This window comes from Narcine bancroftii, chromosome 14 (genome assembly GCF_036971445.1).
Source record: "Narcine bancroftii isolate sNarBan1 chromosome 14, sNarBan1.hap1, whole genome shotgun sequence".
Taxonomy (NCBI): domain Eukaryota; kingdom Metazoa; phylum Chordata; class Chondrichthyes; order Torpediniformes; family Narcinidae; genus Narcine; species Narcine bancroftii.
In genome coordinates, this window is record NC_091482.1 from 46164185 (window position 1) to 46188482 (window position 24298).

At 44.3% G+C, this 24298-nt stretch overlaps 1 long non-coding RNA gene across 1 annotated transcript; it reads left to right on the forward strand.

Moving 5' to 3' along the window:
- The first annotated feature begins 3411 nt into the window (after positions 1-3411).
- Positions 3412-5609, forward strand: LOC138749237 (uncharacterized). The gene is made up of 2 exons (XR_011348500.1): positions 3412-3683; positions 4097-5609. It is a non-coding gene; the product is annotated as an uncharacterized lncRNA (long non-coding RNA).
- Positions 5610-24298: the final 18689 nt, after the last annotated feature.

Genomic DNA, 24298 nt, shown 5'->3' on the forward strand with positions numbered 1-24298 from the left:
CTGAGTTACAGGGAAATCCCTGGAATTTTAGAAGAATGTTGGGATCAAGTTCAAGAGCTGTGAGGTAATGTTGCAGCTATTCGCAACCTAAATTAGACCCCACTTGGAATATAATGTTCAGTTTTGGTCACTTCATGACAGGAAGAATGTGAATGCTATAGAGAGAGTGAAGAGGAGATTTACAAGGATCCTGCCTGGATTGGAAAAGAACATCATTCCCAAACTGTTTAACAATCGATATCTTATTGACACTTATAGCTGACTGGTCTTGAACCTCATTTCTCCCTCATAATAGCTCATTAATTGTCCAACCAAGTATAGTTTTGACAGCGTAAGGTCCGTCTCTCACATCTCTAGTGGTTTTAGAGCCTTCGATACATCTGAACCAGTCAGCAACTCAATCTCAGAGTTGATTTTGTGATTATGCACTGTGGGGTTAACGAATAAGCTTCACCTTCAAGGAAGGTGGTCAAAACATTTATTGAGAACTATATGAATCTGTGAGGATAAGTTGAGTGAACTCGGTCTTTTCTCCTTGGAGTAATGGAGGATGAGGGATGACCTGATAGAGGTGCACGAGATGATGAGAGGCATTGATCGTATGGACGGCCAGGGCTGACACGGCAAAGACGAGGGGGTATTGGTTTAAGGTGCTTGGGAATAAGTACAGGGGGGGATTAAGAGGCAGGTTTTCACACCCAGAGAGTGGTGGGTGCATGGAATGTGCTGCTGGCAACAGTGGTGGGGCAGGTACAATAGGAGACTATTAGATAGTGTCATGAATTCAGAGGACCCCAAAACCCAGCAGCAATAGATATGCACCACGACAAAGGGTTACTTAAACAAAAGTTGCTTTTAATTATCTTTGAACATGAAAATATGATCAAACTTTAACTTATCTCTATTGACCTACTTAACCTACTAAGCTCATGTGTGTGTAAAGTGTATATAAGTTTAGAAAAGTTCTTTGGTTCACAGTGCAATCTCACTGGTTGCAGGCAATTCTTGTACTGTGCACAGAATTTAGCATTAATAAAGTTCACCAGGCCTTGGTGCTTAACAGGAGGGTTCTTGTTGGTTTTCAGAGAGAGTTTCCAGGACAGTCACTTCAGTGTCTTGCTGATGAAACTTGCCTCCTTTCAGGGTTCTCCAGATGATCACCTCTTTCCTTCAGGTCATCACAGAGTTCCTTTCTGTTTCTCCTATTCAAAGGGAAACACCAGACAGCCAGTCTTCTCCTTTGACCAGGCCGTCTTCCAAAGCTTGCCAGCTTGTCCCTCTGGAACCGAAGGCTCTGTCTCTCCTCTCTCTCGCTCCCTCCTACTCTGAGACCAAAGCTGTTCTCCCTCTGCCTACAAAGATCATATGCTCTTCCAGACAGCAAACTGTTTTTCAGACAAAGCTGCCCAGAATGTTGCTACATTGTTGCCGTTTGCAAACAGTCCATGTGAATCTGTGAGCACTCTGTAAAACTCCTGCAAAAATTCTGTGTTTTAAATTGTTTGTGTGTGACCTGCTCTAACAAATCTTTCCCAATTTATCTCCCAAACACCTCTATATACTCTGTCACAATAGGTACACAGAAGTCAGAAAATGGAGGGTATGCAGTAGGGTAATTCCAGGCAGTTGTTAGAGCAGGTTATATGGTCAGCACAGCACTTTGGGCCAAAGGGCCTGTGCTGTAGATTTCTATGTTTTATGTCCTGAAGGGAGATTTGATAGTGGTACCCAAAATTATGAGGGGTATAGATGGAATAAATACACCCACTGAGGTCGGGTGAAAAAAGAATTTGAGGTCATGGGTTAAGGGTGAAATGGGAAATATTTAAAGGGAAAATGAGGGGGAACTTCTTCACGCAGAGAGTGGTGGGAGTGTGGAACGAGCTGCCAAGGGAGGTGGTGAATGCGGGCTCAATTTTGATATTTAAGAACAGTACGGACAGGTACACGGATGGGAGGGGAATGGAGGGCTATGATCTGGGTACAGGTCAGTGGGACAAGGCAGAATAATACTTCAGCATGGTGCAGATGGGTGTATTTCTGTCAGTATGGTGTGCCCACTTGCAATGGATACCTGTTTCACGTGTCCCCGGACCATCGGGAGTGGGCGAGATGCACATATGGCTGACTATAATTATGATAAATCCAATTTCTCCACCTCACCCAGACATATGGTATCAATGGGACTTTCCCAGACACAAAATAGTAAAGCACGAAAGTCGGCAGACACCGTGGTTGAAGTAAAAGCACACGATGTTGGAGAAGTTCAGCAGCTCAAACAGTGTCCTTTATGTTGCAAAGCTAAAAATGCACAACCAACGTTTCGGGCTTGAGCCCTTCATCAAGGTTTGGAAAAATGTCAGCAGGCATCCAAGCAAAAGATTAAGGGGAGGGTGTGGTCACAAAGGCAGGAGGCGATAGGTTGAGAAGAGAGGGAGGAGATAGCAATGATTAAAGGGAGAAGGGACGGCTGGGTGAGTAGAGGGGGGAAGGGAGGGAGGAGAAATGGAAAGGGGAAGGGAAGGGGAGGGGGCAAAGGAGAGCAGGTTAGCAGAAAAGTCGATGTCAAATCAGGTGGTGCTCCGCCAATGCGCGGGTGGTCTTGGTGGGATAGTATAAGGCTACGAACAGACAAAATAGTTGAGTATTTCCTTGCTATGAACCTGCTAATTTTATTTCACTTTGAGTTTTGGGAGGGTATGGGATGTAGGGAATAATCCTCTTGCAGGGACAGGTAGGGGTTTCGCCAGCACCACCAGCAGGAACGGCTGGGTAGGCCCCATCCCCCAAATCTTCCACAACTTGTATCTCGGCTCCCCAGACCCGTTAGGTTCAAAGAACAGCACAATACAACCCTTCAGATGTTGTCCCGACCAAAATGTCCCACCCACACTAGCCCCACCTGCCTGCATTTGGGTCATCTCCCTCCAAACCCATCCTATTCATGTATCTGCCCAATTCTTCTTTCTTAAACATTGCCTCAACACCCCCCCACCCCAGCAGCCTGTTCTATTCACCCACCACCCTCTGTGTAAAAACGTTGCCCCTCAGATTCCTGTTAAGTCTTCCCCCCCCCCCACTTTAAACCCAAGTCCTCTGGTTATCGATCCCCCTACTCATGCCAAAAGGCCCGATCTTCCCCTCTGATGATCCTGTCCACCTCCGTGAGGTCGTCCCTCTTCCTCCTGCACTCCAAGGAAATCGATGCTATTCACAGACCTGGCTGGATGCTCATTACCCTAGGCTGAGGCAGCCCGCACTCGTAAAGCACTGAGAGTCGTTCCCTGAAACCTGCCTCTTGCCAAGTTCCACTGCTGGTTTGTTTACTATCTTGTTGCCCGGGAAACCTGGCGCTGGCAATGTTCCACCTCCAACGAATTCTACACCAGCAGGCATCTGTTTACCGCTCCGTACAATCACATTAACTGCAGTCTAGCAACCACTGAATCAGTTTGAGTCGGTCGCAATTCTTTAACACACACTTGCTTTTCATCTCGTTATGTTGGAACCATCTTCTCTGCCTTTAGTTTGCCCTGGTTGTGGTAGGACAAATAATGTTATGAGATAAATTAACCATCAGAATCCCAGCAAGTTATTCTGATCGTTCTTTCACTTCTGGGAATTAAAGACAGGAGAATTCCTCAGAGGCGTTTGTACATCTTGGATCAAAGCTAAAGTAACAGGTGAGAGACGGTGACAACACTTTAAAGTGCTGGAGATAACTCAGCAGGACATGCAGCATCCACTGGAGGGAGCGGGAAGGAGGGAGGAAGGGGCAGGGGGAGGAGCACAGGCTAACAGGTAAGAGGTCATGGATGCAGGTAGGAGGGTGCAGGAGAAAGAGGCTGAGGGGTGATAGAGGGAGAACTCTGAGAGCATTTCTCTGATCGGAGAAGGAAGGGCAGAGCGCTGGGAGCTGGAGACAGAGGTTAGAGAGGGTTGAGTGGAGAGAGACCAATGAAAGTGAAAATTGGAGCAGTCAGTACTGATGCTATCTGGTTGGAGACCAGTTGGAGAATAAGTTGCTTTGCTGTTATTCTACAAGTTTGTTTTTTTTTAACCTGACGCTGACAACTTGCATTTTATCATGCTTTAGAAGAACCTCTTCCTGTTCCATGATCCATTGGATGAGACTGGCTGTGGTCTGAATCGTATTGTGGTGGTGACGGGATCTATGATAAGTGTACACACCTCACCAGAGGCAGCCAGCAGGGCAGCCATATCTGGAATGTTGACAACTGCAAGGAGATCTCAGCGTTAACATCCAAGAACTTTGGTTTATGACACCTTGCAACAATGCTTCACTGTCAGTTGCACTACAGCCGGGCACCACCATCAGTGCTGCCCTGCCTTGGTGCCAACTAGGTCCCACTGCCCTTCTTTGGTGTCCCCTAGACCTCACTGCCCTGGCCTTATGTCCCATTGGGTCCCATTGCCCTTCCTTGGTGCCCCCTAGACCACATGCCCTGTGTTGGTGGCTCACTGGGTCCCACTGCCCTTCCTTCGTGCTCCCTAGACCCCATATCTGGCCTTTGTGTCCTGTTCAGGCCCACTGCCCTTCCTTGGTGTCCCCTAGTCCCCATGGCCTGCCTTGGTGGCCTGCTGAGCTCCATTGACCTGCCTTGGTGCCACTCTAGGTCCCACTGCCCTGTCTTGAGGCCTGCTGAACTCCACTGCCCTACTTTGGTGCTGCACTAGGCCCCAATGTCATGCCTTGCTGCTCCACTGGATCCCACTGCCCTGTCTTGGTGCCCCTCTTTCCCTTCATGGATAGTCTAGTTACAGTATGGTAAGAGGTTATTTTGGCCCATGAGGTCACACTGTCCAAATACTTCCCTTTGACTAATTAACCAACAAACCACCTGTAGGTGTTTGGTCCGTAGAAGTAAACTAGAGGACCTGGAGGAAACCCATGCAGTCACGGAAAGAATGTGCAAACTCTTTACAGGCAGCACTGGATTTGAACCTGGGTTACTGTTTTTTTTTAATTTAGACATATAGCGCGGTAACAGACCATTCAGCCCACAAGTCCTTACCGCCCAATTACACCCAATTTACCCACACCCCCAGTACTTTTTGAATGGAGGGACGAAACCGGATCCCCCAGGTAAATGCACGTAGTCAAGGGAAAAATATACAAACTCCTTACAGACATTACGGGATTTTAATCCCTGTCTGGTCTGTGTTAACCATTATGCCATCCGTGCCTTGGTAACCACTACACTAACAGCCTTGCAGATTCAATAGTCAGTGGAGCAGCTGCACAGTGGCAGAGGAGCGAGATCGCCACATAGTGGGCATCAGCGGAACATCGGGCAGGCTGAGGCAAAGTTCGCCCAAAGGCTCAACGCTCTCAGCCCACAAAGGCTGGTGCAGCTCCTAGAACGGCTGACCAGCGAGGCAGCAGAGAAAGCCAGTGATCAATATCAATTTCCACAGGGGAAACTCAGGGTCATTGGCATCCTCAATTCATAACCATGGAAGGGATGGAACTAAGACATCGGCTGCACAAGGAGTTATTTCTTAAGGATTTGCAATCAGTTAATTGCATGGATTAATGCAGATGTCCCGGCAGAGTAATAAAGAAAGAAATGTATAATTGCAATAAATTAGTCGGAGTTATCAATATTTAAATAAAGTGAAATTATAAGCATAGAACTAACAGATTTTACTGTGACAATTTGAAGTTAAACAAGAAAGTCTGCAGGGACTGGGGGACAGTGTAGTGAGTGTACCAACGGGTTGGAAAACTCAGCAGGTCACATAGCATCCAGAGGGAGTGAAGGGTGATGAACATTTTGGGCCTTTACTAACGAGATGTCGGTTACTTTTCACTTCCTGTGGTTGATGTGTGACCTGCTGCGTTTCTCTAACACATTTGTGTGTGGCAGCAAAGGTATTTACCAAACCTCTGGGCAAATCTAAAATTTCTTCAGACACGCAGGGACTCAAGCCCATCAGTGTTTTGCAGCCGAAATCTGCGACAGATTCTCTTCTGAAATGAGCACGTGTAACTGGGATTTTAATGGGATGATAATTTCCATTGAACCATCTCTCTGAACAATTAACGCTACCTGGTACGAATGTACTCCCTCATTTTAAAATTTGCGATGCTTTTTTTAAAAAAACGTATCATTTTTAACTTTCACTGTCACCTGTATTATTTCTCTTAATCTCATTTTATTTCCAGATTTTTTTATACTTTCTTTTAACAGAGTATGAAAATTAAAATTAATGTTGAAGCCAAATATCTGAAAATCAATGACCTTGCTCTGTTTGTTTCAATGCAGTGTGGGTTAAACTGGGTATTTCTCAGAATGAAATCTGATGCAATCATTTCCTGATGTTTTCATATGAACCCAAGGATTTGGTGAGGCATTTCCTTGCATGAGTCATACTTCTGCATTTGATGTGATCTCCACACTGGGAAGCCTGGAGCTATTCCCAGAGGAAATTCAACCCTGTGGCTCTGAAGGGTGACCATTGTTCAAGATTCCTCCTACAAGAAGGTTTTAATCACACTGTGTAATGCTGGGGCATCACCAAGAGAAGTCCCACTGCATGCATTTTCCTCCAAAGCCACCTCTACAACCAATACAGCTTCCCAATCCAGTTTTCCCCCCTTCCCAGCTCCCATATTCCAAACTGGTGCCAGAATTAGGCCATTCAGCCCATCGAGTCTGCTCCACTATTCAAAGCACTGCAGATGCATTTTCCTCTCAACCCCATTCTCCTGCCTTCTCTCTTTATAACCTTTGACACCCTCACTAATCAAGAAGCAATCAACCTCTGCTTTTTTTGAAAATTTTATTTATTAATCATGATAAATCATACAATTAAGATACAAACAAATAAAACATAATACATACATGATATTTTACCCCTTGCAACCCCCACCCCTACCCTAACCCACTCACCCCTCCCAACTCCCCCCCCTCTAAACTATCCCCAGAGAAAAGGAAGAAAGAAAAAAGAGGAAAGAAAAAGAGGAGATCAATTAATGTAACACTCTTCAGTTATTTGCCCTGGTTCGGGGCAACACCATTAATGTGAGAGAAAAAGATCAATATTTTAACCCCATATATTCCAAATATAGGCTCCAAGTTTTAACAAAAAAGGAATAATTATTACGTAAATTATATGTTATCTTGTCCAATGGAATACAAGATCTCATTTCCAAATGCCATCGCTGAATACTCAAATTAGTCTCATTTTTTCAAATAATTGCCAAATATTTTCTAGCCACGGCTAAGGCCAATCTCAAAAAAGCAATCTGAAATTTATTTAATTTTAACTCCAAGCTCAATATCTTTATATAACCCAATAAAAATACCAAAGGATCAAGTGAAATGTTCAATTTAAAAAGAGCTTCTAAAAGTTCCTTAAATCTACCCCAAAAAAGTTTTCGCCGTCTCACATGACCAAGTAGAATGTCAAAAAGAACCAACTTCCTTATGACGCCTGAAACATAAATCAGAAGAAATAAACTTATATTTCCTTAATTTCTCTGGAGTTAAGTATAACTGATGAAGAAAATTATAATGAACCAATCGGTACCTGACATTTACAATTTTAGTCATACTTTTCTCACATAAGTTCATCCAATCACCCTGAGAAATAGATGTGAATAAATCTTTTTCCCATTTTAATTTAGATTTATAAACGTCGGGCTTAAGCATTTTATTTTGCATCTCAGATATAAATCCTTTCTTGCCACCATCAGTAAGTAAAATTTCAAATTTAGATCGTCTAGGTAGCCGTAACGTGCGCCCAAAATTATCCAACAATAATGCTTTAACTTGATAGTAAGAAAAAAAGAGTATTCGGAGATATTTCATATTTCTCTTTCATTCTTTGAAATGAAATAAAATATCCTGCTTCGTTACAATTTTCTACCAGTTTAATTCCTTTCTGTTCCCACAACTTCAAAAGTTGAATATTAAATGTAAAAGGAAAAAGCTTATTTTGAAACAAAGGAGTTTTAGCCAAAATTTTACCTTGATTACCTATATTTTCATTCTTTTTATTAATATCCGCTTTTTAAACTTTTTAAAATTTAAATATACAGCACAGTAACAGGCCCTTTCGGCCCACGAGCCCGTGCTGTCCAATTACACCCAATTGACCTAAACACCAGTAAGTTTTGAAGGGTTGGTGGAACCCGAAGCCCTGTGAAAAGGCCACATGGACACAGGGAGAACGTACAAACTCCTTACATATAGTGTGGTATTCAAACCCCGGTCCCGATCACTGGTGCTGTACAAACCACTACGCCAGCTGTGCTGCCCCCTTTAAATTTACCCAATGGCCTCCACAGCCATCTACAGGAACAAATTCCGCAGATTCACCACCTTCCAGAGGAAGAAACCTCTCCTCATTTCTGTTCTGAGGATACTTCCTTTGGTTTGTCTGGTCCGAAACTGTCTCTAACCAACCAATCACTGACATCCCCAGATCTCTGATGGGAGTCCTGGTGTTTACCCGACACTCCTCACCTTCGCCCCAGCCCGCTGTCCTCCCACCAAGCCTCAAGACACTGTTCTCCACCAAATCAACACTTCACCCACAGCCAAGCTAGCAAACGATTGGATTAGACCCATTGCCCCCTCGACTGCAGTGGGGCCTTCAAAGGATATTGCCTACCCCCACCCCTGGTGATCACCTGCCCTCTCCTGCAGCTGTGCACCACCAAGGCGCATAATGCCCCACCAATCTGCCTTGGAAATATATGGATCTGAAACTAAGGGTGGGAAGAGACTTTGAATGGTTTCTGTTTGTAAATACTGTAGTAATTCTGGTGGATGCTACCAATCTCATACCTTGAAATGCAAGTAAAACCTTGAAGATGTTCCTCTCCCAAGATCTTGGTCCCATGTCCAGCCAGGAAAACTGCCAGGTTTGGCAATGTTCAGGGACTGTTGGTGCTTGGCGGTTTTGTGGACGGGGACCTGTGCAGAAGGGAACAGAGCCTCCTTGGACCCGGCCCTCATGAGGGAGGGTGGGTGGAAGGGATGGCAATGTTGCCAGAGCTGTGGGGAGAAGGTTGAGCCCAGGGAGATGGGGCAGCAGTCGGTGGGAGGTATGGGAATGCAGGGTGTGAAGACTGGGAATGCAGGAGGAGATAACTGGCTTCAGGGGTAGATATTTTGATAAGCATTTCCAATATTTCCATGCATGTCTGTAGGAAATGAATACCCTTTCCAGAACCTTGGGAGAGAGTAAGTCTATGATTCAAGTGAAAAATTATTTGAGTCTTGCTTTCTCCATAGATGCTGTCAAACCGGCTGAGAATCTCTAGCAGTCCCTGTTTTTATTCATAAAGCATGGTAACAGGCCATTTCGGTCTACAAGTCCATGCCGCCCAATTTACACCAAATTAACCTACACCCCGGTACGTTTCAAAATTTATTTCGAAATTAATTTAAGATTTCCACCATCTACAATTTTTTACTTTTAATTCAGACCCCTGTCAATCAGGGAAGGACACCTTGATGAAGGGCTCAGCCCCGAAGCATCAGTAATATATCTTTACCTCCTATGGACTCTGCGAGACCTACTGAGTTCCTCCAGCATTTCGGTGTGTTTTTTACAATCACAGCGTTTGCGGACTTCCCTGCTGGCCTGTAATTTTTCTCACCCACCGCCTCACCCCATCTCATCTCTCTTCCCTCCCCCCACCTTTTTATGGAAGTGTCTGCCTGATTTTCAGATGAAGGGCTTGGGCCCAAAGTGTTGGCTGCCTTTTCCTTCCTGTGGATGCTGCGTGATCTGCTGAGTTTCTTCAGCTCTTTTTTGTACTGCACTGGACCCCAACAACTGCAGACATTCTTGTTTAGGAGGGATTGAGGGCCCTGGGGAACTGACACAGATGAGAAGATACAGACCCACTATTGTATCCACAAGATCACAAGGAACAGAAGTAGGTCATTCGGCCCATCAAGTCTTCTCCACAAATCCACCCTGTTCTCACATCTAGTACCATGTTCCGGTCTTTTCCCCATATCCCTTGATCCTCTGACTAATTAGATACCTATCAATCTCCCCCTTAAACTGCCCCAATGATCAGGCCTCCACAGCTGTATGTGGCAATGAACTCCACAAATCCACCGCCCTCTGGCTAAAGAAATTTCTCCTCACCTCCGTTCTAAATGGGTACCTTCTAATTCTAAGACTGTGCCCTCTTGTTCTGGATTCACCCACCAAGGGAAACATCTTATTCACATCTAGTCTGTCCAATCCTTTCAATCTCCGAAATGTATCTATGAGATCACCTCTCATTCTTCTATACTTTAATCAGTAGTCCAACAGCCGCTAAACTATCCTCATGTGTTAACCTTTGCATTCCAGAAACCATCCTAGTAAATCTTCTCTGTACTCTCTCCAACATCATTACATCCCTTCTAAGATAAGGGGCCCAAAACTGCACACAGTCCTCCAAATGAGGTCTCACTAATGCCCCATAGAGCCTCAACACCTCTTTACTCTTATACACTATTCCTCTTGAAATAAACACCAACATAGCATTCGCTTTTTTTACTGCCGATCCAACCAGGAGGTTAACCTTTAGCTATGATGCACAAGGACCCTCATCTCCCTTCTCACTTCTGCATTTTGAATTTTCTCCCCATCCAAATAATAATCTGCCTGTTTATTTCTTCTTCCAAAATGTACAACTGTACATTTCTCAACATTGTCTCTCATTTACCATTTCTTTGCCCACTGTCCTGAACTGTCCAAATCTCTCTGCAACCTTTTGGTTTCTTCAATGTTTCCTACTCCATCATCTATCTTGGTGTCATCTGCAAACTTTGCCACAAAACCATTCAATCCATAATCTAAATCGTCAATATTCACTATAAAAAGAAGTGGCCCAACACTGACCCCTGTGGAACACCACTAGTAACCGGCAACCAACCAGAACAGGATCCCTTCATTCCCACCCTTTGCATTCTGCCTATCAGCCAATGCTCCACCCAATCTAATATCTTTCCTGTAATTCCATGAGCTCTCATCTTATTAACCAGCCTCTTATGCAGCACCTTATCGAAGGCCTTTTGAAAATCCAAATACATAACATCCACAGTCTCTCCCTTGTCAATCCTACTTGAGATTTCCTCAAAAAATTCCAATAGGTTGGTCAGACAGGATCTTCCCTTCATGAAACCATCCTGACTTGGACATATCATGTCATAACCTCATCCTTGAGAATAACTTTCAAATTACTGATGTCAGACTAATAGGCCTATAGTTTCCTTTTTTCTGCCTCCCTCCTTTCTTAAATAGCTGAACCTTCCAATCCTCCGGAACCATGCCAGAGTCTATTGATTTCTGGAAAATCATTTCCAATGCCTCCACCATCTCCAACGCCACCTCCTTCAGAACCATGGGTGAACCTCATCCCTCCAAAAAGCCATCCCATAGGCATTCAACAAACTCTCTCTTCTGGGACCCAGTACCTTCTGACTTTCCCAATCCCCTTTCGTGTTAAAATCCCCCATTAAAAGTAAAAGATTAGTGAGAGATAAAATTGGACCCCTTGTAGATAGCGAGGGTAGGCTGAGTGAGAAGTCTGAGGAAATGGGGGAAATTTTGAATTCACTAGGGAAAAAAATGTTGAACCAGTTGAAGTAAAGAAAAATAGTGGGGAGGTCATGAAGCATATAACGATAACCGAGGAGGTAGTGATGGCTGTGTTAAAAAAGATAAAGGTGGATAAATCTCCCAGACCGGACAAAATATTCCCTAGGACACTCAGGGAGGCTAGTGGACAGTTAGTGGGGCCATTAACAGAGATATTTAGGATGTCACTGGCCACGGGGGTGGTGCCAAAGGATTGGAGGGTGGCGCATGTGGTTCCTCTGTTTAAGAAAGGGTCCAAATGCAAACCTGGGAATTATAGGCCTGTAAGTCTGACATCTGTGGTGGGCAAGTTCATGGAAAGTGTTCTGAGGGATGCTATTTACAAATTTTTGGAGGTATAGGGATTGATAGGGAGTAATCAGCATGGTTTTGTCAGGGGTAGATCATGCTTGACAAACCTGATTGAGTTCTTCGAGGGGGTTACAAAAAAGGTTGATGAAGGGAAAGCTGTGGAAGTTGTCTATTTGGACTTTAGTAAAGCTTTTGACAAAGTTCCCCACAGGAGGTTAGGAAAAAAGGTGGAGGCATTACGTATAAATAAAGAGGTAGTGAAATGGATTCAGCAGTGGTTGGATGGGAGGTGTCAGAGAGTAGTGGTAGAAAATTGTTTGTCCAATTGGAGGCCGGTGACTAGTGGAGTTCCTCAGGGTTCGGTCCTGGGTCCACTATTATTTGTTATATATATTAACGATCTGGATGTAGGGGTGGAGAATTGGATAAGCAAGTTTGCGGATGACACAAAGATTGGTGGTGTTGTGGACAGTGAGGTAGATTACCGTAGATTAAAAGGTGATTTAGGAAGGCTGGAAATGGCTGATGGAATTTAATACAGATAAATGTGAGGAGCTACATTTTGGAAAGGCAAATTTAAATAGGTCATATACATTGAATGGTAGACAATTGAGGAGTGCAGAGCAACAAAGGGATTTAGGAGTTATGGTAAATAGTACCCTCAAGGCTGATACTCAGGTAGATGGTGTGGTGAAGAAGGCATTTGGAATGTTCGCCTTCATAAATCGGAGTATTGAATTCAAGAGTAGGGAGGTTATGATGAAATTGTACAAGGCATTGGTGAGGCCAAATTTGGAGTACTGTGTACAGTTTTGGTCAGCAAATTATAGGAAAGATATAAACAAAATAGAGAGAGTGCAGAGAAGGTTCACGAGAATGTTGACGGGATTTCAGGGTCTGAGTTACAGGGAAAGGTTGTGCAGACTGGGGCTTTTTTCTCTGGAACGTAGAAGATTGAGAGGGGACTTGATAGAGGTGTTTAAGATTTTAAAAGGGACAGACAGAGTAAATGTGGATAGGCTTTTTCAATTAAGAAAGGGGGAGATTCAAACTAGAGGACATGGTTTAAGATTGAAGGGGGAAAATTATAAGGGGAACATAAGGGGAAATTTCTTTACACAGAGGGTGGTGGGGATGTGGAATGAGCTTCCGGCAGATGTGGTCGAGGCGGGATCATTGGTTACATTTAAGGAAAGACTAGATCATTACATGGATAGAAGGGGCCTAGAGGGGTATGGACCGGGTGCTGGTCAGTGGGACTAGGAGGGTGGAGATTTGCTACGGCATGGACTAGAAGGGCCGAACTGGCCTGTTCTGTGCTGTAAGTGGTTATATGGTTATATGGTTAATTATTTTAACATTCTCCTTCTGACATGTTTTTTCTATCTCGAGCTGTAGCTTGTAGTCCACTTCCTGGGTGCTGTTGGCAGGAGCAACTTGAGGGGCCAAATGGCATCTTGCTCCTATTTTCCTGTGTTCTTTGAACCTCTACACCTATCAATACTTCATTGAGAATCAAAATGACCAAATTCCAGTATTTCTGCCAATAGAGGCATAGATAGGGTGGACAGCCAGCATCTTTTTTCCCAGACGACAATAGCAAATAACAGGGGAAGTGTTTAGGATGAGTGGAAGAAAGTTTATGGGAGAAGTTTTTTTACTCAGAGAGTGGAGCCAGGGGTGATGGTGGAGGCTGGTACAATGGGGACATACAAAAGACCCACGGATGTGAGAAAAATAGAGGGTTAGGGATGTGGGGGAGGGAAGGGGGTGATTGTTGTGGAGTAGGTTTCCGCAGGATCGTACAACATCATGAGCTGAAGGGCCTGTACTGGGCTTAAATGTTCGATGTTGCCATTCCAAGGAGCAAATCACAACAGTCATTTCACTATGAACGGCCAATGAGATTGCTGGAAAGTAACAGTGTGGCAGTGGTCTTCCTCATCCTGATTGGACCCTCAGCCCGATTTACAACTTCTGGATTTCATTCATATTCTCGAGCTTTAAGGTTTATTGCATTCATAAAGCAACAACTTTGTAATTCCTTTGGTTGCTAAGTAACATGATCTCAGTGGAGGTAGGGTTTTTTTTTTGCCAGCTATTGTTTGCCACTATGGCACTAACTGCATATATGTTCTTTCTAAATTAATCCTTCAGGACCTTCCCACAGAAGGATTTTTTTTAGTATTTTATTACAGGGCACATAGCTCACTTCTCTCCACATTGAACTTCACATCAACTAACGAATTAGATCTCAGTGGTTTATTGTTTTAAACAATGAGGTTTCTTGCCATGCTGGTTTTGAAATGATTTCAACATGCAGCAACTCTTAAAAGCTTAACTTCTTTGATTGAATGTTCTTGCTGCATTACAAGGAAAAATTAAACATAGAGGTTAGACAGAGTAAATGTAGATTGGCTTTTTTCCAATGAGGGCAGGTGAGATACAAACCAGAGTACAAGGGTTCAGAGTGAAAGGGGGAAAAGTTTCGGGGAAACATGAGGGGGAACTTCTTCACACAGAGAGTGATGGGACGAGCTGCAATGGTGAATGCGGGCTCGATTTTAAGATTTAAGAAGAATTTGGACAGAGACATGGATGGGAGAGGTATGGAGGGCTATGGACTGGGTGCATATCAGTGGGACTAGGCAAAAAAAATGGTTTGGCATAGACGAGAAGGGTCAAATGGGCCTGCTTCTGTGCTGTAATGTTCTATGGTTCTAGGACAGGGCTTTATTCCCTGGATCGTAGAAGAATGAGGGGAGATTTGATTGAAGTATTTAAAATTATGAGGGGGATAGACAGACTCTGATAGAGTAAATGTAGGTAGACTTTTTTCCACTGAGGTGAGGCAAGAACGAGACGACATGGTTTAAGGGTGAAATGGAAGGTGTTTACAGGGAACATTAGGAGAACTTCTTCACACAGTGAGTGGTGAGAGTGTGGAACAAATGGTAAAGTGGTGAATGTGGGCTTGATTTTGAGATTTAAGAAAGAAATTTGGATGCATTCATGGATAGAAATGGTACGGGCGGCTATGGTCTGCGTATCAGTCAACAGATCTAGGGTGAATAACAATTTCACACTGGCTGGATGTGCTAAAGGGCCTGCTCTGTGCTGTAAAGTTCTATGGTTCAATGCATTGGTTGTCTGAAGTGGCCAAGGGTTTTACAGAATGAACATTGATCGAATTGGTTGTAGAGGGAGGAGAGGTGGGTTTGCCATTCCAGGCACTGTCAGCGCAGTAACCTGGCACTGCATTGAAGTTGAGAGGCAAATCTGGGCCCATCTTCTCACCACTTCCCCTCACTGAGTAACGCTGCTCTTCTGCAGTAGACAGAGCTTGCTGGGTCCTGCATCCAAACTACCACACATCAGAATCAAGATTTATTGTCATGAACATGTCACGGAATGTGCTCTTTTGCCGCGGCATCATAAGTGCAAGTATTTCTGTAAATTACATTTCAAAAATAAATAAATAGGGCAAGAAAGTAGGATAAAGTGTCTGTGTTTCATTGTCCATTCAGAGGGGAAGATGCTGTCCTTAGGCCGCTGAGTGCTCGTCTTCAGGATCCTGTACCTTTTTCCTGATGGTACAAAAGGCAAAGGAGGAAAAAACCAACACCCAACCCCAACCAACCAATTTTCCCCTGCAACCACTGCAACCGTGTCTGCCTGTCCTGCATCGGACTTGTCAGCCACAAACGAGCCTGCAGCTGACATGGAAATTTACCCCCTCCATAAATCTTCGTCCACGAAGCCAAGCCAAAGAAGAAGAAGAAGCAGAGTGAAGAGGGTCCTTGAGGTTTCTTAGGACACCGCTTCTTGTCAGTGTCCTCAGTGGGGTGCAGACTGGTGCCTGTAATGTCACTGGCCGAGTTCACAACTCTCTGGAGTTTTTTCTTGTCCTGAATGTTGGGACCTCTGTACCAGACAGTAATGCAAGCAGACAGAATGCTCTCCACGGTACATCTGTAGAAGTATGTAAGAGTCTTTGGTGACAGACAAATCTCCTCAAACTCCTCACGAAGTGTAGCTACTGATAATGCTTCTTCATGATTGCTTCAACACGGAGATCCCAGGATAGATCCTCGGAGATTTTGACACCCAGAAATTTGAAGTTCTTGACCCTCTCCACTGCTGACCCCTCGATGAGGACTGGTTCGTGTTCTCCTGGTTTCCCCTTCCAAAGTCCACAATCAGCTCCTTGGTTTTGGTGACGTTGAGTGCAAGATTGTTGTTGTGACACCACTCAGCGAGCTGATCAATCTCCCAGCATGAATTGCTCACAATCTATATTAGGAGCATAAATATTTATTGAAGTCCAACATTCAGAAAATATTTTACAATTTACAACCAAGAGCCTACCCACTGACTCAAAAACTAATTCCAATTTAAAATATAACCTTTCATTAATCAAAATAGAAACTCCTCTTGCTTTGGGATTAAAAGAAGATGCTATAACTGGCCCAACCCAATCTCTTTTTAATTTCTGATGTTCCTTTTCAGTCAAATGTGTCTCTTGCAAAAAAAGTGACGTCAACCTTCAATTTTTTAATATAATACCCTCTTTCTCTTAATCAGATTATTAAGCCCATTAATATTAAAAGTAACAAAATTTAAATTAGCCATTAAAACTGATCTATAAACAACCTACCAGAAATGGTAAAGTGCCTCCCTATGGCTACAGCACAAACAAAACTAAAGATCTCAAAGATAAAAGAAAAAGAAAAAAAAAGACCCCATGAAAAAACCCTCAAAAAAAAGAATACTATAATAGTATTCCCCCCCCCCCCCCCAATTATACAGGAGTGACCAATGCCACAAAGTGGCCAATGACTTCAGAAGGATTGGTAGCTGAACCCCTCCCCCCCCGCCGCCACCCCCCAAGCAGAACAACAAAAAATAATATATAAAAATCATTTCAAGTATTTCAAGCTTCTTCCAAATCTCGATTAACCTGATCATCATCAATCCCAATATCAATCAACTTTTGAGATTCCATCTCTTGCTTTCCATACTTCCTCTTCAGAACAAAAACAGGTTGTTGAGGAAACCTTTCTTGACTTTGTACCTGGTTATTATTGGGTAAAGAATTACCGAATGTAAGAGCTTCAGCGTCATCACTGAAAAACTGAGATTGATAATTGCAGGATACCGAAAACAAATTTGTATCCTTTCTTCCACCAGACATCCTTAGCCGAATTAAATTCTTTACAACATTTAATTACTGCTTGACTCAAATCATTTTTAACTACTAAAGGGCCCTGATTACTTCTCGCATTTTGAACAGCAAATCTTAAAATCAACTCTCTATCTTGGTAGCATAAGCATCTAATCAAAATAGAGCGTGGAGCTTGACCAGGAAGAGGCTTCCTCCTTATTGCTCGGTGGGCTCTGTCCAGCTTCAGACCATTCAGAAAATGTGCTGTTCCCAAAACCTCGGGAATCCACTTCTGAAAAAACTGAACTGGGTCTGGACCTTCAAAATCTTCCAGAAGACCAACAATTTTAACATTATTTCTCCAGCTTTGATTCTCCAAGAGATCAATCTTCTTCAATAAGTCGCTTTTCTGAATCTCCCAGCCAATAAACAAATCCTCTATCTATCCCACCCTTTCTTTACATTGATGCACATCATCTTTACAATCAATAAATTCTTCTTGATCTTCTTTAACTTATCCTGAACCTTGCCCACCACTTTCAAACATTTTGCCACATCCAATTTAATAAAAGATGTTTCCCCTTTCATATCAGCAAACTGTTCCTTCATAACTGAAAACCCTTGACTCATTTGAATAGCTAAGTTCTCCATTTGCTTTGATAAATCAATAGATAAATTTGACTCGGAATGGTGAGGATCAGATTTAAACATTAAATTCTGCTTCACCATGGGCCTACCCTTATATATGACTGTATTCTCCTCCTCCATAACTTGTTCTTCCTCTTCTTCCAGTCCAGTGATGTCCACATCTTCCTCCTCCATCAATACCGAAGATGCTTCAACCCAACTACAGGTATGGACACACCCCCCCACCCTGTCAGTCCAGGATCACTAGACCGAGGGAGGTTGAGTGTCGTTTCCCCCCCCCCCCCCCCCACAGCCTGGGCCATACTGGGTGTAACGCGCATGCACGAAGTTTCACGCATGCGCGATTGGTCAACTTGATCTGGAGAAGGTCAACATCGGGCACCAGCGCCATCCTCCGCAGCAATGCATGAAGGTGGCGCCGGTGTTGTATAGATCCTACCAGAGGACTGGCGTTGCAGATGGAGATGAGAAGAAATTGAGTCCAGAGGCTTCACTTGCAAGGTAGGCCCAGATTCTTCAGTAGTTGTTAACTGTTTAGTAGCCGTTTTCTTTGCTGGTTGAACTTTAGTTTTCTTCATGGTTGCTTCTAAAGTACTTCAACAATATAATCAAAAGTTTCTAAAAATATTTTAAAAACTTTAAAATGGGTTTTGAGTAGTTCTGCCAGGAGAAGGCGTCTTCCCATGTCTTCTCCCTGCGCCCTCATGCCACGCCCCCCCCCCCCCCCCCCCACCAACTCCAGGAAGTTTGTGTTCCGGACGAAACATCTGACGATCCTGGGCTATGTGGTGGAAAATGGTGTCATTGGTCCTGACCCCGATTGAATGCGCCCCTTGTTAGACTTCCCAATCCCAAGGACCATGAAAGCCTTAAGGAAATGCCTGGGCTTCTTCTCCTACTACGCCCAGTAGGTCCCTCATTACACATATAAGGTCCGCCTCCTCTTAATGTCCATCTCTTTCCCATTGTCGGCCAAAGCCCAGGCAGCTTTCGACTACGTTCGGAGCTACATCATAAATGTCACCATGCATGCGGTGGACGAGAACGCACCCTCCCAGATGGAAAGTGATGCCTCTGATGTAGCTCTGGCCGCTACCCTTAACCAGGCGGGCAGGCCGGTTGCCTTTTCCTCCCACACCCTACAAGGCCATGAGCTTGGAACCCATCTGTGGAGAAAGAGGCTCAAGCCATTGTAGAGGCCATTAAGCGGTGGAGGCATTACTTGGCTGGCAGAAAATTTACGCTGCTCACCAACCATTCATATTTAATAATGCAAAAAGGGGCAAAATAAAGAATGATAAGATCGCTAGGATTGAACTCTCCATCTATAATTACAACATAGCATACAGGCCAGGTACTCTCAATGAACCTCCAGATGCCCTGTCAAGAGGAAGCTGTGCCTCTCCACACAACGACCAGTTGCTGTCACTGCTCAATGAGCTTTTCCACCCAGGCATCACCCACATGGGATATCAGGGAAATGACCAGGTCCTGCCAGGTCTGCACGGAGTGCAAGGCACACTTCTACAGCCCCAACAAAGCGTACCTAATAAGGGCATCCTGCCCCTTCAAATGACTCAGTGTCGATTTCAAGGGTCCCGTCTCTTCCACTGACGAAATCATGCACTTTCTCAACATTATCGACGAGTATTTATGTTTTCCGTTGGCCATTCCCTGCCCAGACATGTCCACCACCATGGTCATCTGGGCCTTGCATTCAATTTTCGCCCTGTTTGGGTATCCCAGCTAAATCCATAGCGACCAGGACTCATCATTTATGAGCGAAGAGCTACGCTAGTGCCTGCTCATAAGGGGCATTGCCTCAAGCAGGACGACTAGCTACAATCCCCATAGAAATGGACAAGTTGAAAAAGCGAACGCAACTGTATGGCTCTCCGGTCCATAGGCCTTTCAGACTCGTGCTGGCAAGAGGTCCTACCCATGGCACTCCACCCCATAACGTCACTCCTCTGCACGGAGACCAACGCAACTCCTCATGAGCTTATGTTTACATTCCAGAGGAAATCCACATCCGGAACTACTCTCCCGGCTTGGCTAATGTCATTAGGTTCAGTCCTGGTGAGAAAGCACGTAAGGAGGAGCTAGACAGACCCCCGATCAAGAGGGTGCACCTGCTGCACGCCAACCCAATGTATGCCTATGTGGCTGGCATACCCTGATGGCAGAGAGGACACCATCTTGATCAAAGACCTGGCACTTGCTGGAACTAATAGTCTGATGCCTCAAGTATGTCATGAATTACTGAGTATTCCACTCTGGGTCTCAGAGGACACTGCTGGGGAAGTGGACCAATTCACCTCACGACCTGAGCCAAAGCCCTCAAGACCCACTGACACTGTACCACAGGGATTCCAGGATGATTGGGAAGCCCAAAATCCTCCAGTACTCCAGCGCTTGACCAGAATTACCAGACGCCCTGACAGACTTAACTTGTGAATATTTGTAAAGTTTTTTTTGAATGAATAGTCTCTGTTATTCAGCCACAGGCTCAATTCTGGTGAATGCAGTGAACTGGAATTCACTGTTTGTGTATTGTTCTGATGGCTGGCTCCTCCCTTGGCTCCGCCTTCACCCTCACCTTCCCCATTATAAACTCTGGTTTTCCCGCCTTACCTCAGATTTACCTAAGAACTATTGTGTTTACTGGCCATTGACCGTAAGCTATTAAAAGTGTTTTTTGTATTCCTCACTTGTCTCTGAGTGCATTCAGTCGCGTTACACTCTGTCTCTGTCTGTCTGTCTACCTCTCCCTCTCCCCTCTGTTTCCTTTCACAGAGCCAAAATCAGTTCTCACCTCTCTCCTTATCGTATCCAATTAACGCCTTTTGTTGGACTGAACTCCTCCTGCAGCCAACCTTCCTGTTCTTTGCTTATACAGGGTACTTTGAGGAAAGGCTCAGGTCTGAAAACGTTGATAATATATCCTTACCTCCCATGGACGCTGCGAGACCAGCCAAGTTCCACCACACAATACACAGAAGTGCCAGAGAAACTCAGCCAGTCATGCCGTGATCACAGGAAGAAAAGGTTTTGTGGCTGATCCCTTCATCAAAGTGTGAGCGAAGAGCAGGAAGGGGCCTTTATAAAATGTTGGTTGGGGGGGGGGGGAGGAGAGGAGGGAGGGAGAGGCACAGCTAACAGGCAAGGCACAGCTGACAGGCAAAATGTCATGGGTGGATATGGGTGCTGGTCTCCAGCGCTTTTATGTACAATCACAGCATCTGCAGACCTCTCTTTATCTCCTCTACGCCTATTATGGGCTGCCTGGCAATAAAAGCTGCGAACGAGGGAGCTGTGCTGGCAGACAGCCCAACGCTGTGACGTCCCACACACATACCTCACAGACTTTGTTTCGCTGAAGTTGTTACACTTCGGACAACCACATGGTGTCACTTCGTCCACAAGAGCAAGGCTTGGCAGACTGAAGAGTCTGATTCCCTCAGCCCTAGTCTTCACTTGCAGACCCTCATAACAGCTTTGTGAATCTTACTCTTTTGTCCTTCAGTGTATCCTTAAATTCTAAACTGCAGGGCGTTGACAACATCCTGCCTTTTTGCCAAATGCGCCTCTCCATTAGATCTTTAATTTGGTGCTTTCCTAATCAAATTGCAGCACAAAGTTAGAATCTCCTGCTCATTTCAGCACCACTCAGAACCAATTGCAACCAATTGCATTTAATTTATTAGGTCAGAGGCCACAAATGTCAAAAACTCTCACCAGGCGATCCAATGCATTCGTTTACAGGTGTGTGGAAGAATGTGGTGCTGTGTATAGATGAGGAAGGTGGGGGGAGGGGGGGGCGGGAGGAATGGGCTTGGTAAGTGTGTTCCCTGGGCTATCCGCTCTGCAGAAGCACCTATTCCCACTGACTTTCTCCCCATGTCAGGTGGGGGTGCAGGTGGTTCCCCTGATTCGGAGGACCAGATCGGGGTTGTGATCAATGTTGGAGGAGTGGGAAACGGCAACAGCTCCCCCCTCCCCCACCGACGATCCATCTGTGAGGTTAAATGGGTTTCCACAAATGCGCTGGAGAAATTCAGCAGGTTACACAGCATCCAGAGGGAATAAAGGGTAACCAACATTTCAGGCCTGAGCCCTTCGTCAGGTATGTGTGAAAACAGGTAGACTCCTTACTAACAAGATAGGAGAGAGGGAGAGAAGACTGGGGAAGGGTGGCACAGTTAGCGTAGCGGTTAACACAATGCTATTACAGTGTTTACGATTGGGACTAGGTTCGAATCCTGTGCTGTGTATGTTTGTGTGTGTGTGTCTGTGTTTCCTTTACTTTAAGTTATTTCAACAAATGGGTTTAACATGGTCGCATAGATCATTTCAATTAAATGTTTCTGAGGTAAAAACAATTATTGATGCAGTTTTACCTACTTTTTTCATTTTTGTGTGTGTGTGCTTATTGTATACAAATGAATTATTATGTAATTGTCAATTCTGTATTTATGCTTATACGTTAAACTCAATAAAAATATTTTTTTAAAAAAGGACTGAATCTCTGTGGGTCCAAAAGCATCTGTTGATTTCAATGCAAATGAATCAACTTTTCTGATTTTGGAATCTTAAACAAGCACAAATATAAAATTAGGCTTCACAGTTAGAGTAGGGGTAGAATTAATACGTACCAGCAACCCTGGTTCAAATCCTGTGCTGTCTGCAAGGAGATCGTACGTTCTCCCCATGTCTGCTTGGGTTTTCCCTGGGGGCTCCGGTTTCCTCCCACCATTCAAAATGAATAGGGTTGTAGGTTAACTGAGTGTAATTGGGCGGCATGGGCTCGTGGGCTGAAATGGCTTGTTACTGTGCTGTATGTCTAAATTTAATTTAAAATTTTACATTTAAATTTAAAATGTCAACAGCCTTTTACTTCCTCTGGATGCTGCGTGACCTGTGGAGTTTCCCCAGCACGTTCATATACTCCACTACACCCCAGCATCTGCAGACTTTCTTGTTTAACCCCACAGTCAGGCAGGAACTTTACACTCAGATGCATACACATGCTGCTTTGCCAACCCTTTGCAAGACTTTATAAGTTAGTGGTGGGGATGGCGGTTTCTCTTTGAGATTGTTGAAGGACATGGTTGACTCTCACCTCAATGAGAGGTGTTCGGTTGAGTTTGCATCATGGAAAGATATTGTGTAGCTTTTCTCTGCAATTATCGGAGGTGTTCTCATTTACAGACAAGAATGCACAATATTGCAAGATATAATGGCAAGTGCTCAAGGAGACTTGTCACTGGAGAATCCTGCGCAAGGTTTAGCTGCATCACCGTTCAATAGGAATCGAGTTACACGACTGTATGACAAACTGAATTAGGAGCCTGGATCAAGCTCAAGAATTATTCCTTGTGAAAATTGAAACAATGGATATGTACATTGAGGCATCATGAGGAACAAGGGAGAAAGTGATTATGCGAGAACTCAAAATAGTGTGAAATCCCAGTATGAAACCACAAATATACCACCATAGTCACAAGACAGTGTCAGAATCAGAATCAGAATTTATTGTCATGAAAGTGTCACAAAATTTGTTGTTTTGCGGCAGCGTCACAGGTGCAAATATTACTGTAAATCACATTTCAAAAATAATTAAATAGTGCAAGAAAATAGGATAAAGTGAGGCAGTGTCTTGCGGTTCATTGTCCATTAAGAATTCTGACAGTAGAGGGGAAGAAGCCGTCCTTGTGCCGCTGATTGCTCGTCTTCAGGCTCCTGTACCTTTCTCCTGATGGTAGCAGAGTGAAGCAGGCGTGGCCTGGGTGGTGGGGGTCCTTGAGAATGGAGGCTGCTTTCGTAAGACACCGCCTCATGTCGATGTCCTCGATGGAGTGAAGACTGAAGCCCACGATGGCGCAGGCCGAGTTCACAACCCTCTGGAGTTTTTTTCTTGTCCTGTGCATTGACTGGTAACAGTCAGTGATGCGACCAGTCAGAATGCTCTCCATAGAAATTTTCGAGAATCTTGGGTGAATGATCAAATCTCATCATGCAAGTCAAAAGAAGGCTTGTCTTTTGAAAAATGTAGACACTACAACATGGTTACAGGCCATTTCGGCCCCCGAGCCCGTGCCGCTCAAACTACACCCAATTGACCTACACTCCCGGTATGTTTCAAGATGTTTACAGATAGGTGTACAGAAACTAGAATGTTGCTTTTAATCCAGCTGACAGGTCTAGCTGAAAGCTCTAGATTTGGATCCAGAAACCAAAAGCAACACAAAGATGTTGGTGCATATATTGTTTCATTAAATAGTAGGATTTGTATCTTTTAGATCATGCCTTGTGCAAAGGGATTGTGCCCAGGATAATGGATGAATTTGGTCCTAACTATTGATTAGAGCAAGTTAGAATGAGGCAACTCAAGCTAGGTTGGGGGAATATTTTCAGCACTGATCCTTCAAAGTCATATCTTGACAATATACTGAACTACATAAGAAACAGGACCATTCGGCCTGTCGATCCTGCATCGCCATTAATAACATCACGGCTGATCTGGCCATGGACTTCATTCCATGTAACTCCCTT